Here is a 12097-nt window from a genome sequence, read left to right as displayed (position 1 = left end):
TGGGCATCACAGACCCAGCCTGGGCACAGGGGGAGGGAATTTATCACCAACTAAATCACAGCAGTACAAGGAGAAGGGAAAGATATTTCTCCAACACCTTCCCTCCACACAACGGGGATCACCCACAACGGGGGTCACTGGGGATCATCCAGTGCAGATCCTCCCATGGGGGATGGAGCTGGAGCAGCGCATGAAGTCCTTCCCACACTCGGGGCACTCGCAGGTCTTCCCTTAGTGGTGCCTCCGTTGGTGTTTGGTCAAGTGAGAGCTCCTGGAGAAGCTCTTGGAGCTCCTGGAAAAGCTCTTCCCACACTCAGGGCCTCTCCCTGGTGTGGATGTGCTGGTGCCTGATAAGGTGGAAGTTGCAATTAAAGCCCTTCCCACATTCCAAGGGCCTCTAGCGTCATTCCCTGGTGTGGGTTGTTTGGTGGTGGATATGGTCTGGAGCTCTGTCTGAAGCTCTTCCCACATTCCAAGCAGGTGTAGGGCTTCTCCCTGCCATGAGGCTTCTCAACCAGCTCTGAGCTCGGGCTGGATCTCCAGCCGCCTTCCTGGCACAGGATGGTTCTTTCCCCCTTCACAGCTCCCTGGGCTGGGTTTGGAGCCCCTCCTCGTGCGGGATCTCTGCAGCTTGGGAATGACAGATCTTGGTTTGAGAGGAAAATCAAGGGTTTAGCACCTTGGGATGGGGACACGTTCTCCGCAGTCTACTTCCTCTTCCCCTCCTTCCTAATCCCGCCTCCTTCTCTTCTCTCTGGTCCTTCTCCCGTTCCTTCCTCTGCCCTCCTCCTCCTCCTCCATCCCTTCCCCTGCTGCCCCCGGGCCTTGCCCCCTCCTTATCCCAACGCCTCGCTTCCCGCGGGAGGAGCCGGGGCAGGTCGGGCTGGGGCATTGCTGGGCTCTGGGCCCGGCCTGGCAACTGGGGAATCATCAGCGCCCAGCGCTCTGTTTTAATAAAAAATGTTCACTGCCTTCTCTGACTGGCTGCTTTCCGCTGATTTTTTTTTCCGGTGGAATTTTTCTGTGGGGTTTGGGGGTCCTTGGGGCCTGTGGGGCGACTTAGGAGGGTCTTGGCGCCTTTTGGAGTTCACTGGGTGCCCCGCTGGGGTTCCTATCAAGGCCCCCCAGAGCGGGGACACACGGGGCAACACACGGGGGACCCCATTCCCGATCCATCCTGGGGTCGGTTCTGCCCCTCCAGTCTCGAGCCCCTCGCGGGGTCCCCCCAAGTCCCACCCCACTGCCCCCCATAAACTGGACTGGGTTTAACTGGGAAGTTTTATTGGGAACACTTGGAGCAGCCGGGCCGGGGCAGAGTTCCAGCTGGGCTGGGGGGGGGGAAGCTGGGGGGGACACGGGACCCTCCCAAAATCAGCGGAGCGGGGACGGAGCGGGGGGTCCCGGCCGGGCCCGAGCCCACGGGGAGGGGCTGCGGCCGCCGCCGGCTCAGGAGCTCTGTGGGCACAGAAAAGGGGGTGACACCGGGCTGGGGGACCCGGCGGGAGCGCACACACTCTGGGGGAGGGGGGACATGACCCCTGGGACCTCCCCTCCCTCACCTTCTTGGACAGGTGGAAGCCGACATGAGGACAAAGCGCTGGCGCTGGGCCCGGGGGGAGCACGAGAAGAGATGGAGGAGAAGGAGGTGGGAAGACAAAGGAGCATGAGAAGGGCCGGGATTAGAGGAAGAGGAGAAGGAGGCGGGATTAGCAACAGGAGGACGAGTGGGAGGAAAGATGGAGGAGGAGCGGGGGGAAGAGGAGGGAGAGAGGAAGAGGAGGAGCAGGAAGAGGAGGAGGAAGACGAGGAGAAAGAAGAACGTTCGAGGTGCGGTCCCCGCTGAGTGTGCGGCCCTGCAGGCCCCGGGAGCGTCTTCTCTCCCTCCCCCTCTTCATCTCGCTGGTGAGCTGGGAGGGGGAGTTTGCCCCAAATATATCGGGGGGTTCCTGGCGGGCTTTTTTGAGAGGTGGGTATTTAGAGGGGGACTCCAAAGGTAAACCGCAAATGCCCGTTGGGTGGATAATGAGGGTCCACGACTGATTGGGGGTTTTTGGGAGGAAGGGGGCGCAGGTGGTTGCTGCCGGCAGAGCGCGGGCGGGGGCTGTGGGATCGCCGGATCATCCCTAAGCGAGATCCTGGAGAGGGGGGACAGCAGGAGCCACGGGACCCCCATCAGCACAGGAAAGGGGACCCGCGAAACATCAAAGTGTGAAGATCACAGAGGGGGAACTCCTGGGAGGATTTTTTGGGCTGAATCTCGGTAGTTTGAAGACTTCTATGAACACAAAACACCCAGTGACTTCCTGAGATGTTCTTGGGCAGTAGAAACCCCCATCCCAAGGCACTCTCATCTTGTTTTTTCCCCCAAACCAGGATTTTTTATTCCCAAGCTGTGGCCGGATGGAGGACGAGGAAAAGCCCTGGAGATTCCGCACGAGGAGTGGCTGCAAACCCAGCCCAGGGAGCTGTGAGGAGGAAAGAGCCCCCCTGAGCCAGGAAGGCGGCCAGAGATCCAGCCAGAGCTCAGAGCTGGTGGAGAAGCCTTGTGGGGTGAAGCCCTACAAGTGCTTGGAATGTGGGAAGAGCTTCAGCTACAACTCCTGTCTGAAGAAACACCGGGTGATCCATACGGGGGAATGGCCCTACAAGTGTGGGGAATGTGGGAAGAGCTTCAAGGGTAGCTCCAACCTGTTCCAGCACCAGGTGATCCACACTGGGGAAAAGCCCTATGAGTGCTTGGAGTGTGGGCAGAGCTTCAGCTGGAGCTCCAGTCTGACCAAGCACCAGACGATCCATAGCGGGGAAAGGCCCTATGAGTGCTTGGAGTGTGGGAAAAGCTTCAATGAGAGGTTCGCCCTGATTCATCACGAGAGAATTCACACTGGAGAACGACCTTATGAATGTTTGGAATGTGGGAAGAGCTTCAGCCACAAGTCCAGCCTGCTCAGCCACCAGAAGGTCCATTCTGGGGAACGGCCCTATAAATGCTTGGAATGCAAGAAGAGCTTCAGCGATAGCTTTTGTCTGATTCGCCACCGGATAATTCACACAGGGGAACGGCCCTACACGTGTAGAAAATGTCGGAAGAGCTTCAGTGACTACTCCAACCTCATCAACCACCAGCGCCTGCACTCTGAGGAGCGGCCCTACCAGTGTGAGGACTGTGGGAAGAGGTTCAAGCTCATGTCCTACCTCAGCCGCCACCAGAGGATCCACACTGGGGAGAGGCCCCATGAGTGTCCTGAGTGTGGGAAGGGGTTTCGGCTCCGTGCCCATCTCCTCCAGCATCAGCCAATACACACAGAGGAGAGGCCCTTCTGCTGCCGTGACTGTGGGAAGAGCTTCAAACGCAGCTCCTCCCTCACCACCCACCGGCGCATCCACACCAGGAAGAGGCCCTACAAGTGTGGGGATTGTGGGAAAAGCTTCACCAAGAGCTCTTACTTGACCAAACACCAACAGAGGCACCACTAAGGGAAGCCCTGTGAGTGCCCCGAGTGCAGGAAGAGCTTTGTGCGCTGCTCCAGCTCCATCCCCCAAGGGAGGATCTGTGTTGGATGATCCCCAGTGACCGCTGTTGGGCAGAGCCCTGCTGACCTGTGGTCCTGGCTGGGGGTGCTCCACATTTTCCTGTCTCCTCATGGGCACCTGGATGAATGTAGGGGCAGAAACATCCGTTGGCATGCAGACTGAGAGTGGGAATTGCAGACTGATGGCCCATGGAGAACCATGGGGCTGCAGAGATCCCCCTGCAGCCCCTGGAGCAGCCACGCTGGAGCACGGGGGTGCCTGAGAGGAGGCTGTGACCCCGTGGCCAGAGGGCCCCGCTGGAGCAGCCTGTCCTGGCAGGACTGACCCCGGGGCACAGTGACCCACGCTGCAGCACTTGGAGGGGGCTGTGCCCCATGGGATGGACTCAGCTTGGAGAAGTTCCTGGAGAACATTCCCGTGGGAGGGACTCCAGTATTGAGCAGGGAAATGATTCCTGTCCCTGAGCAGAGGGAGAAGCCATGGGGGATGAACTGAGCATGGTCTCATTCCCTGTCTCCCTGGACTGTCAGAGTAGGAGGTGCAGCTGGAAGGAGGGAGGCATGAGGGAAGAAGCTGTTTTGAAGGGGTTTTCTTCTATGTCTCACTATCCTGCTCTGAGTTTGTTAGCAATAAATTCAATTAATATCTCCACTTTTGAGCCTGTTTTGCCCATGATGGTGTTTGATGAGGGAACTGTTGTGGTCCTTATCTCAACTCCTGAACCCCTGGTTAAATTTTGTCTCCTCTCTCCGGCTGCGGAGGGCAGTGAGAGAGCGGCTTTGGTGGGTGCCCAGCATCCGGCCAGCGTCACCGCACTCCAGTGGGACATGTCCTCGTGTGGCCCTGTGCTATGGTGACGCTGTTGCTGTTGCATTTGCCTTTCTTATGATTTTATCTTTTGCATTAAATGCTTGTGAAGCGCCCCCGGTGTCCCTCGCGTTCCCCTGGCTCCGGCAGTCCGTCCCTTCCCCGCTCCCCTGCCACGTTCCATCCCGGCTGGAGGAGACTTGGAGCTGCCGTGGGGGCCGTGGGGCTGCCCCGGGGGCTGCGGCCCGAGCCGGGGCCCCTTCCCAGAGCTCCCGGTCTGCCCTTGAGCCTGGAGCAGCCAGCGAGGGCTTCAGCTGAGACGGCAGAGAGGCGCTGCTGGGGGTCCCACATCACTTCGGTTTGGCTGGTTCTTTCCAGACTCGGGAAAAACAATATCAGGAGTGTTCTGCTAAACCTTGTCCCATCCTCTGCTCAGCTGAAGGAGTCTGGGGCAGTTTTCCTTTTTTGGGGGAGATCAAAGCGATGTGGGGCTGAGCCCTGGGGCAGCCCCGAGGGAGAAGGTGTGGGGCTGCCCAGAACTGTTCCTCCCCTCCATTCTCACCAGGCCGCGCTCAAGGACCAGGAGTGATGGGAGAATCAGCTGGGTGAGGTGCAGCTTGGGTACATGGGATAAATTGCCCCAGCCCTTGCAGTGTGCTGCTCTCCCAGGAAATGCTGAGATTTGCACATCCCAGAATGTCCTGGCCCAGGCAGGAGGCCGAGGAACCGCTGCTGCCCTGAACCACTGGGAGCTTAGGGTCACCTGGAGCTGGAGGCACTGGGAGCTGTGGCTGAGGCCGGGATGGAGCAGGGACCCACCTGCAGCTCCACAAGAGCCCAGCCCAGAGCCGGGGATGACTGAGAGAGACCCCGAGGCTCTCCAGATCTTCTCTCTTTTCAGCCTCTCTCAGATCTTCCCCCGAGCCCCTGGGAAGCCCCTGCAGAGCCATGGAAGTGGCTCCTGGCGTGACCTGTGAGCCCGTGGGGGATCCCTGCTGGAGCAGCCCGTTCCCGAGGGACTGTGTCCTGTGGGAGGGACCCCAGGCTGGAGCAGCTCATTCCCGAGGGACCGTGTCCCCTGGCTGGAGCAGGACGAGGATACCTGTCCCTGAAAGGGAGGCTGTGACATGACCGGGCTGTGACCCCCATCCCCTGTGCCTCTGGCTGGGGAGAAGGGAGGGAATCTGGGAGAAAGCAAGGCCTGGGAAGAAGGCAGAGGTGAGGAGAAGGTGGTTTTGGTAGGATTTGTTTTACTTCTGCTGTGATTTGCTTGGCAGTTGTCCTGGTTTAAAAGAGAAATGTCTGCCAAGGAAGGCAGCAACCTTCCTGGAACGGAAAGTACTATCCCCTCCCTCCAAAATATACCTTTGAAATTATGGGGCTTTCAGGCACAGGTATGGGAAAAGAAACTATTATAGTTCTTTACTAGAATATACATATGTGTATATATATGTATATATGTATATATATATATATATATATATATGTAAATAACAAGACAGGCAAACAAGACCAGCAACAGCACCACAGACCAACAAATCCTAATCCCAGCCCTTTCCCCCATCGAGCCTAGACTTCCCCTTTGGTGAAGTTACAATCATGATCGGACGGGGACACCGCTCCTTTGGGGACCCCCGGGACAGTGACTTGTCCCCGCACCGACCCACCCTGGGGGGCAGCGAGGTCAGGCGGGTCCCATGGGCAGCGCGGGACCTCGGCACCACCCCCGGCAGCCGCAGGGATGGCGACGAGGGCAGCGAGGCGACAGCAAAGCCCCGTCCCGGGAAAGGGGCGCCTGCTCTCTGCACCACGCATGGCTGCTCGCTCTCTCTGCCGTCCCCGAAAGCACCGGGAATCAGCTCCCACCCCCCAGAGCCTCGGAGTGCACCGCAAAACCTCTTGAGGTATTTCTGCAATTCCTGAGAAACATTTCGCCCCAGACAGAGAAGTCAGTCCCCAGCCAAGACTTCCAAACTCTCCATTCTCTGGCTGAGCCATTCCCGTGGCAAGGGAGAATGCGTGGCCTTTTTGTTTGTTTGCCCCTATTTGTCTCCCCTCTCTCCACCTCACTGTTTGATCTTTCAAGTAGAAGATGGGATAAGAAATTGCCTGACCGGAAAAACCCAAACATGCAAACAACAACAACAATAACAACAACAACAACACCTTATCCCCAACAATAATAAATTCAATTAATTTCCCCAAGTCAGATGTGTTGTGCCCATGAGTGACCTCTCCCTGTCCTTACCCTGACCCTGGAGCCTCTCCTTGTGTTCTGTTCGCGGCCCAGCCTCAGGACAGCAGTGACAGAGTGATTTTGGTGACATCGGGCACCCGGCCACACCCAGCCAACCCCAATAATCGCTGCCATAATTCGCTCCAACATTAACCAGCCCCACGGCGGGTCCAGCTCCACAGGCAGGCAGCTGGGAAGAGGAGAAATCTCTTCCCTCTGAACTGTCAGGGGGAGGAGGAGGGAGAATCTGGTGCAAAGTAAAGGGAAGAGGAGAAAGCATAGGGCTGGAGCTGTGGAAGGCAGATCAGGAAGGCCAAGGGGCAGCCAGGGATTTTCCTTTTTAGCTCTGTGGAGTGGAAGGGAGCGGCATAAAATCCGCCAAGAAAAAAAGAGACGAAAGAGCAGGTGGTGGAAACCGCTGACAATTTGGATTCAATTTACCTGCCTGAAGTATAAACACCAACAGCCTCCGAGCATGGCAGATGCCCACCTGCAATCGATGTGTGTGCTCTGCCGCTCCCCTGGCTGCAGCCCGTCTGTTAACACCCGCATAAGCATCTTCCCGGGGGCCGCTTCGCTTTTTGGGGCCATTTGTGGCAATTACATAGGGTTTTTTAACTTTGTTCTGTTTTTCGAGATAGGAGGGACCCCGTTGCAGGGACGCCCCCGGGGCAGGCGCCTCTGGGCTGTTTTGAGGCAGGGGGAGCCCACCGAGGCAGTGCGGGAAAAGTGGGGGGAGTGGGATTTATAAAGGGGCGCGGCGGGAGCTCCGCGGGCCGCACCGGATCGGGGCCGCCTCCCTGCGGGGCCGAAGCCGCCCCACACCGTGATTGAAATCTTGGGGCAGATTCCAGTGAAAGGACTCAGCAGGACCGGTGTAGGAATGGTTACAAAAGGCACGGGCCTCGCCCAGCTTTGCAGCCCAGGAAATCCCATTCGGGGGAGTTTTGCTCTCTGTTCATGACGTGGTTTGAACGCAGCAGAGAGCAGAGCCAGGAAACGTCACCGCCCATTTGTGCAGGCCGTTGTTGTGCAGAGACAGCAGCTCCCACATCCGCCCCCGCTGCTCCAGGCTGACGTGCTCCACCTGGCAGCTGCAGGTGACCCCACACTGGGGGGGGGGTTTCCAGCAGCGCCAGGAGCTGGTGGGTCCAGTCCCCATTGGGGACCATGTCGGTGGCCAACACAAAGAGCTCCTGTTGGCCCTGGAACCACCTCAGCTGGATGTGGGCAGGGTAGAAATCCATCACGGAGCAGAGCAGGCGGCCGGGGCCGGGCTGGGAGCTCGAGGGGGGCACCAGTGAGATGGACATGCTGGGGGGCACTGGGAGAGAGCGGGGAGGGGCGGGGTGGCCTTGAGAAGGCCTGGGAGTGCACTGCGAGAACTGCGGAGCACTGCGAGCGAGGGTGAAGGTCTCGGAGTGAAATGAGAAGTTCTGGGAATGGACTGGTATTGTACTGGGAATGAGATGAAAGGGCTGGGAGGGAGTTTGTGGACACTGGGAGGACCTGGGGCAGCACTGGGAGGAACTGGGAACGGCGCGCGCGGCGCTGGGAGGCCGAGTCCAGAGCAGGGCACTGGGGGCTGCGGATCTGCCTGGCAACTGATGAGTCATCAGAGAGCCGCACTCTGATTGGCTGAGGGGCGGCAGCACCACGCACGGCTGAGATGGACACGCGGGGGACGCTGGGAGAGACTGGGAATGGACGGGGAGAGCCACGGGAGCCACTGGGACGGACAAGAGGCCGCGGGGACGGTCACAAGGAGGGCTGAGGGCTCTGGGGTGATTCCCAGGGAGGTTATGAGGGGACACGCTCGGGCCCCTCTCTATGCCCCATGAGCTGCGGGCACGGGCAGGAAAATCCAGGAGCGAAGCGCCCGACACCCCAGACTGCCCTAGCCCTGCACCCCTGCGCTCCCCCAAACCTTTCAGGGCTGTGCCAGAGCCAGCAGCCAGCCCTTTGTCATCTCAGTCACCCGTGGCTGTCACCCCCTGCTGCTCCCGGCATCTTTCCGGGTGACAAATGGCACAAAAACTCCCAGAGAAACCCAAACCCCATCAGTGCCCAGCTCTGATATGAGTCCATCCCATGGGCAGCAGCCCCCTCACTCTGCTGCAGCCCCGGGGGTCACTGTGCCACAGGGTCAGTCCTGCCAGGACAGGCAGCTCCAGTGGGAGCCCCTCTGGCCACGGGGTTCCTGCGGGGTCACAGCCTCCTCTCAGGCACCCTCCTGCGCCAGGGGGCTGCTCCAGGGGCTGTGGGGGGATCTCTGCATCCAGCACCTCCGTCTTTAGAACCACCAGGGATTGGCTCTGCTGGACACTGAGGACGCTTCCAGCAGCTTCTCTCAGAGCCCACCCCACTACCACAACCAGTCCATACAAACCCAATACATCCCAAAAAATGGGGTCCCAGATATCCAAGAACTCGGATGCACCCCAGAATGGGGATGGAGATGTCCAGGGACTCGGGTGTGCCCATAAATGAGGCTCCAGCTGAGGGCTTTCTCTGCTTGGCTGAGCGCTGCCTGAGGGCTGGGCTGCACCAAGGGGGAACACCCTCCTCCAGCGGGGGAGCCCCACAAGCCCCTCGGAACCCTGCCAGAATGCCGGGAGCCACCAAAACTGCTCCGTCCCTGCCCTCTGCAGCTGCACAGGGAGAGGAAATACAAGGAAAGGCCCAGGAGCTGAGAAGGAATGGGAGAGATTCCACCCTGAGCACCAGCATGGGCACAACAGACCCAGCGTAGGCACAGGGAGGGAATTTATTACCAAGCAATTCACAGCAGCGAACGAGAAGGGAAAGAAATCTCTCCAACACCTTCCCCACACCCAACGGGGATCATCAGGACCACAGAGCACCAGGGCTCTTCCCAGCGGGGGTCACTGGGGATCATCCAACGTGGATTCTCCATGGGGGGTGGAGCTGGAACAGCGCACGAAGCTCTTCCCGCACTCGGGGCACTCGTAGGGCCTCTCCCTGGTGTGGAGGCGCCAGTTCAGGAGGGTGGAGTTGTGCTTGAAGCCCTTCCCACAGTCAGGGCAGTGGAAGGGCCTCTCTTCTCTGTGAATGCGCTGATGCAGGAGGAGACGGGATGGCCTCAGAAACCTCTTCCCACACTGGGGACACTCATAGGGCCTCTCCCCAGCGTGCAGCATCTGGTGTTCCCTCAGGCTGGAGCTCCGCCCGAAGCTCTTCCCACATTCCAGGCAGGTGTGGGGCCGTTCCCCAGTGTGGATCTTGCTGTGGCTGATGAGGTTGCAGCCCTTGCTGAAGCCCTTCCCACATTCCCCACACTTGTAGGGCTTCTCCCCTGTGTGAATCACCTGGTGCTCCCTCAGATGGGAGTTGTACCTGAAACCCTTCCCACATTCCAAGCACTTGTGTGGCCTCTCTCCAGCCTGAGGCTTCTCCACCAGCTCTGAGCTCTGGCTGCATCTCCGGCCGCCTTCCTGGCTCAGGGGGGCTCTTTTCTCCTCACAGCTCCCTGGGCTGGGGTTGCAGCCCCTTCTCGTGGGGGATCTCTGGGGCTTTTCCTTCTCCATCTGTCCACAGCTTGGGAATGACAAATCCTGATTTGGGGGGAAAAAACAAGGGGTGAGAGCCTTGGGCTGGGGGTTCCTCCTGCAGAGGACCATCGCTGGAAGTCTCCAGGGATTTTGAGTTCAAAAAAATCTGTGAAGCATCAAGATATAGCTCCCAAAATGACCCTCACAGGAGATCTACCCCTCTTGTCTCTTCAATCTGCGGTTTGGTGGTTTCTCTTCCTTGAGCTGATGGGAGTCCCGAGGCTCCTGGAGCTCCCCCTCTCTGGGATCTTGCTTACAGATGACCCAGGGGATTTTGAGGGTCCCAGAGGTCCTTTCTCCCTGATTCTCTGCTCCAGCATTCCACAGATCCCAGGGGTCCCCACACCCCAGGCCCTTCCCTCTGCCCTTCAGGCTGCTGGGTCTCACCCAAGTCTGGAATCACCCCTCTCACCTTTTCCCACACCAGGGGTCTTGAGGTTCCACTCCGCTGCTCTTCCGGGGGGGTCCCCAAGACCAATGTCCTCCCCCTACCAGTACCTGGTGATTGCCAAGAGGACCCCTAAATATCCCCAAAAGGAGGATCAGCTTTGGGGTCCTGCAAGATCCATATATCCCCACAAAAAACCAAACCCTCTCAGGGACCACCAAGATATTTGGGTCTTGATTCTGGAATCTGCAAACTCCAAACACTTCCCTTAGAAGAATCTCTCTTCTGGAGGACTCCCTGATACATTTGGGGTGAGCCCCCCCTCCTTAGTCACCAGCAGGACGGAAACTTGTGCTTCTCCTTCTCCTCCTCTTCCTGCTCCTCCTTTTCCTCTCCCCCTCCCCTCCTCCTCCGTGACCAACCCAGATCCCCTTTCCCACCCCCCCTCTGCCCCACAGCTGAAAAAGCATCACCGGCTGCTGGGTGGGGGGGAACCAGCCCAAGGAGCTCCCCAAGGATGGACAGGGGGTTTGGGGAACCCCCAGTGCAGATCCATCCCCTCCCACAGCCCTGGGAAATTGCTCCAGGGATTGAGTGATGGGGACACAAAGGGACCACCATGGGAACCCCTTTCCTGCTGTCCCCCCTCCCGTTATCCACCTCTCCTATCCTTTGTCTATCACCCCCTCTAAAACCCAGCTTCCATCCGGCTCAGTTTAGGGCTGACCCTCCCCTGTCCCTCGCAGTTTTAGTGTCCTAAACTCCCTTTTATGGCTTCTCCCCCCTTTTCCCATCGTGTTGAAAAGAATGAGATGAAATTGTCTTTACAAACAGATGGTGTGAATCTCCTTTGAAGTAGATAAGGAAGAGACAGGAGAAACCATCAGTTTTAGAAAATGTTATTAATCAACAGGAAATGCTGCTCAGCCATGGTCCTGCTAAATTCCTGAACTTTGTGAAGAAGAACAAAGATTTAACAGATCCGTGAATATTGTATTTTATACAAAAGGGGAGAATCTTGATTTTGCACATTCTCCCAGAGGTAATTAAGGACATGGACATGCAGGGGGGCAATAAGAGAAGTGAGAAGGGATTTGGACAACAGGGGATGGATGGTGTTGGTGTGCTGCAAAGGGACTCAGTGAAGGGGAGTGTGCAGCAATATGGTTAAGGCAAGAAGCAGCAGGAGGAATCTCTGTGGTAAGAAAAAGAAAAGAGGAGAAAGAGAAAAATGCTGAGGATTGGGATGTTTTTCAGCAGGGCTTAGCCTCAAAATTTGTTAGTTGATCCTTTGTATCCCCGGTTTCCAGGAGAGGAAAACAAGGAGGTCAGGGTTCCAGGGGGTTTCTCTGTGCGGGCAGCGGCAGCACCGGGCGCAGAGGTGCGGGACCGGGAGCACGGGCTGGGGGCCTGTGCCGAGCTGCGGGGCCGGGCCGGGGCTGTGGGGCAGCCGGGGCTCAGCGCCGGGCGCTGCCTGAGCCCACCAGCCCCGGGCAGGGCCGGCAGTGGCCCCCGGCCCCCAGGAGGCTGCGGGACGCCCCGGCCGCTGCCCGGCCCCGTGGA

General features: G+C 58.5%; 1 pseudogene; it reads left to right on the top strand.

Moving 5' to 3' along the window:
* The first annotated feature begins 1780 nt into the window (after window positions 1–1780).
* LOC115916561 overlaps window positions 1781–12097 on the top strand; it is a 34001-nt pseudogene continuing 23684 nt past the window's right edge.

The sequence above is a fragment of the Camarhynchus parvulus genome, unplaced genomic scaffold (genome assembly GCF_901933205.1).
Source record: "Camarhynchus parvulus unplaced genomic scaffold, STF_HiC, whole genome shotgun sequence".
Lineage (NCBI taxonomy): Eukaryota > Metazoa > Chordata > Aves > Passeriformes > Thraupidae > Camarhynchus > Camarhynchus parvulus.
The sequence above is the reverse complement of the archived record's forward strand: the minus strand, read 5'-3'. Positions and strand labels throughout refer to the sequence as shown.